Source organism: Vespa mandarinia, chromosome 15 (assembly GCF_050613455.1).
Source record: "Vespa mandarinia isolate Hongniang chromosome 15, ASM5061345v1, whole genome shotgun sequence".
NCBI lineage: Eukaryota > Metazoa > Arthropoda > Insecta > Hymenoptera > Vespidae > Vespa > Vespa mandarinia.
The window spans coordinates 4260001-4265000 of record NC_140824.1 but is presented as its reverse complement, the minus strand read 5'-3'; the positions used below and the strand labels follow the sequence as shown (position 1 = coordinate 4265000).

General features: G+C 35.2%; 1 long non-coding RNA gene across 1 annotated transcript in view; it reads right to left on the bottom strand.

Annotated features, from left to right (window-relative positions):
* Window positions 1–5000, bottom strand: part of LOC146872518 (uncharacterized) — a 96316-nt gene that overhangs the window by 56869 nt on the left and 34447 nt on the right. The window lies entirely within an intron of this gene.

The window sequence follows — 5000 nt, the reverse complement described above, 5'->3', positions numbered from 1 at the left end:
TATATATATATACGAGACAGCATTTAGAATCCTTTTACAAGAGATTCCATCGAGTGAGAAAAGGCATTCCGTTCTTTGCATGTAACTACACCTTGGCAACTCTCTCTCTCTCTCTCTTTCTCTCTCTCTCTCTCTCTCTCTCTCTCTCTCTCTCTCTCTCTTTCTGAATTTCTCTCGTTCTTTGCCGAAAGCGATTCGTGGAAAGGAGTAAGAGTAAGACTTATTTGGTCAGTTCATTTACGTCTTCTCCCTTAAGCTCAAGTTCTCTGAGACTACCGTCTTGTTTCAACGAGAGAAACGAAACTTCTCAATCTCTCTCTCTCTCTTTCTCTCTCTCTCTCTCTTTTCCTCTCTCTCTCTCTCTCTCTTTCTGTCTTTCCCCCTTTCTTGTGTTTTTATACAAAGCATCAACAATTTGTACGAAGAAGAAGATCCAAATGAAAAAATACGAAAGAAGAAAAGAAAGAAAGAAAGAAAGAAAGAAAGAAAGAAAGAAAGAAAGAAAGAAAAAAAGAAAGAAAGAGAGAAAGAAAGAAAATATTACAAAATTTACAAGTTCCTCGATAACGACAGGATAAAATATATTACCCAAAGAAATTTGTTAGAACGTTTAATACATGATCTTTAATATAAACTTTGCGACATTATTTCTCCTTATTTTTTTCTCTTTTGTAACAAAAAATGAAAACTAAAGCATGGGGAGAAACTTGAAAAGTTGATAAAAAAAAAAGGAACGAAAAAATTAATCTAAAACTTATTATTTGTCCCTATCTTACGATCCTAACGCAGAGATTCACAATTATCGATTTGTCGTTCGATCTTATCGATTTTTTCTTATTAGATACAAAATAATTTTAATGTAATTTAATTTCATGCAAAATTCAGAACGTTCAAACTCATCTTGAATGTTATTATTCGGTGATCCTATATTATCTATATCTATTCCTTCTTCTCTTATAAAAAGATAGGGAGAGAGAGAGAGAGAGAGAGAGAGAGAGAGAGAGAGAGAGAGAGAGAGAGAGAGAGAAAGAGAGAGAGAGAGAGAGAGACAGAGAGAAAGAGAGTGTGTGTGTGTCCGTGGAGAATGGCAATGTAACTCGAAGTAGGTATGTGAATAAAGTAATCATATCATTTGTTATCCCGCTACATGAAGCTCACGATCATCTGAATGCACCGGAAACGAGCATAAACGAGAGTTCGTGAATGTTAGAGAAAGAAAAATGTGAACTTGAGGATCCTGTTTATTCATCGAGAATATCACAGGACCTGATGATTTCCCAGTTATCTCTAACTATTTCGAACGAGAATTATTACATGGACATAATAAAAATAATATTTCTTTTTAAAATGCTTTCATTCAGATTACATTATCTATTATATATATATATATATATATATATATATATATATATATATATATATATGTATATGTATGAATTAAAAGAGATTAATTGAGAATTATCGTGTCAGAAATCAGCTGATATTGCTTAAATGTCAGTCTTATACGATCAAAATAAAAGAAAAAAAATAAAAAAAAAAGGAAAAAGAAAACAGAAAAGATAACCTTAAAAAAAATGATGGGCGAATTATTATTAGAAAATTTTTATGGTCCAAGAGTCGAAAAGTTAAAAGAGATCGAAAATCGGTTTCTCTCGAAGAGAACCGATCAAGAAAGATCAAGCGAAAGAAAGAAAGAAAGAAAGAAAGAAAGAAAGAAAGAAAGAAAGAAAGAAAGAAAGAAAGAAAAAGAGAGAGAGAGAGAGAGAATTTGGGTCCAGGCGTTTCCAGCATAGAATCTGAAACTCGAGCCGGAGAATTCGGGGCCAGTACGATCGAAGCAAAAAGAAGGCCCGATATATCCTTTGATCCTACGAAGGAGCCGTTCTATATATTTTTCTCTTTCTCTCTTATTCCCCCTTTACTCCTCCCCCTCCCCCGCCGCCACATCTCCTGTTGTTCCACCAGCACACACCATTCGTTGCAAGAGCTTTTGGGAAGGAAGAAGGACCTCCCTGGACTGTGGCTACCACCATGGAGGTCCCGTTCTCCTTACCCCTCCTTCTTTCATCAGCGAAGAGAAGGAAGGAATCCTTATCCCACTCTTTCTCTTTCTCTTTCTCTCTCTCTGTCTCTCCCTGTCTCTCTCTTCCTTTCTCTCATTCTATCTCTATCTCTCTCAAAACTATAGTAATAGTATTAGTAAGATACACAGTCCATCATGATACCGCATATACGATGGTATTGGTGACAATGTTGATATCACTACGCGAAGATGAGAGTTTGTGAGTATATATATATACCCACACGTGCACACATACACATGTATGTATGTATGTATATATATATTGGTGTGCTTTCGAAGAGAGGAGAAGGTCTCCTTTTACTCTCTCAGAAGAGTGTCGGTTCCTTTTCTCGCCACCACACCTACAATCAATGTGCACGCACGCAAGCAAGCAAACACATACACACACACGCACACACACACACACACACACTCACATACACACATATACACACAGAGAGATACAAACACATATTTATATACATTTATTTGTATTGGTTCCTGTAGAAACCAATGTATAGATCTCGCGTATAGACCTCGTGTACTACAACTACAGATCCGTGCAAACCCCATGGGCCTGTAGAACCGCATTCCAAGGCGGCTTCATGGATGTGGGCCCGACGAACAGCAAGAGGAGATGGAAAAGAAGGACGAGGTGGAGGAGAAGGAGGAGAAGGATGAGGATGTTGGAAGGGTCTGAAAGAAAGAGAAAGAGTATGTCGTGTGTAACTGCCTTTGGCTGTATTGGTGTATATGTTAGAAAGAGAGGGAGAATAACTCGATAAAGCGAACGGGGTCCTTCTAATTAAAATGAGTTCCGCCGTGGTTCCTCATGTCTCTCTTTCTCTCTTTCTCATTCTTTCGTTCTCAGGCTATTTATCTCTCTCTCTCTCTCTCTCTCTCTCTCTCTTGCTATCTCTCTCTGTCTTATTACGAGTATATGTATCGTATCTTTCCTTTCTCTCACTCCTTCTTTCTCCATGCCATCCCTCTTCCTCCCTCCACCCTTATATCCCAACCCACCCCATTCTCTCCCCACTTTACATTTTCGATGTGTGTTACGTAGCATTGATCGATGCATTTTTCCTGATTCAAACAAGCAGAGATTACGGGTGAATTGCTTTTCTTTTTATGCCCAGAAAAATGAAGTTATGGAGTTACATTAAACTTTTGATGCTTGGGCTCGATCGGAAGGTATCGATCGATCAATCAATCGATCGATAAAAATGTCCCACTTTAAAATTTTCTTTACGTTATTTCGGTCTTATCTTCTCTCGTTCTTCTTTTTATCTCTAAGCATTTTTATTCGCATTCGACATTAATGATAATTATGATAATTTTTCTATCGTTACTTAATTTATTATTTATGCGCTTGCATAGACATCATTATATTGTAGTTCGTTTTTTTTCTTTTTCTTTTTTTTTCTTTTTTTTCTTTTTCTTTTTTTTTTTTTTTTGGTTATTTACACAAATTAATTTATTAATTTAATAATAATTTAATTCTTTACAAAATCATATAACTTCGAACATTTCTTTCAGTTTTTCTTCATCCACGACATAAGTATTTTGCTGAATTTGAATGATTCACTGTACTGCAAATTTTACGATGCATAATTATTTTTTTGGATATGAAAGAAAAAAGAAAAATTAAATTATAGAGGATTGACAACTTTAACTAACAATTTATGTAACAACGAACGACGTTTCTCATAACGAATCGATAACTATATATTTTTATACCAAAATTCTTAAAATGATCTCTCGCTCTTGCTCGATCGGTGGTCCTTTCGATTGATCGATCGGCCTTCGAAGTTCCCAAATTTAAAAATAAAAAAATATTATTAAAACATAAAACATACGTACGCAAGCACCATGCATGAAGGAGACGATCGTACTTCGACGTTTTCGAATTTAAAAGGGGGGAAAAAAAAACAAACAAACAAAAACAAAAAGAATAATAAATAAAAAGATATATTAAAGAGAGACACCTTGCCAGACGAGATGAGATATAAATAATTAAAAAAAAAAAAAAAAAGAAAAAAAGACCGAGCCAGAAAAAGAAATAACTAAAAAACGTAAAGCACACGGACGCACATTTACGCACGTATAGAAGACGATCGTGTATCGACGACGTGTTTCCCAATTAAAAAAAAATACAAAAAAATACAAAAATACAAAAAAATACAAAAATAAAAAAATAAGAAAAAGAAATAAAAAATAAAAAGAGATCTTGAGTGGATTGATCGGGATGAATGTATATGACCGATAAAATAATAAATAAATAAAAAACAATATATATATATATATATATGTGTGTGTGTGTGTGTACGGATACTTCAAAGGTCATACACAGGCGAAGAAAAGACGATTGCGCATCGATGGGATTTACAAATTTAAAAAATAAAAATTATAAAAGGAGATCTCGCGTGTATACTCCGAGACTGAACCCGAACGAGATGAGATATAAACAATAAAATACATACGTATAGGGACGAATATACGGAGACATGCAAAAGAAAAGAAACGAGTCAAGTACGATACTCTCGCTTATCTCTTGCGAAAGAGATAGCTCTCCTCTTCTTCTTCGGATATGCGTACTCGACGTTTCTCACGGTGATAATTATCACCAGGGCTTGAGAGAAAAAAAATAAAGGAAGAAGAAGAAGAAGAAGAGGAAGAAGAAGAAGAAGAGGAAGAAGAAGAAGAAGAAGAAGAAGAAGAAGAAGAAGAAGAAGAAGAAGAAGAAGATGAAGATGAAAAAAAAAGGAAAATAAAAAAAGGAAAGGACGAGTACACTTGCGTGAGTGCACGTTCGAGTTTGCACCTATCTTTTCTCCCTCTTTCTATCTTTTTTCTTTCTCTCTCTCTCTCTCTCTCTCTCTCTCTCTCTCTCTCTCTCTTTCTTTTAGAGGTCGCCGATAACAAGTGATCGTTGTTG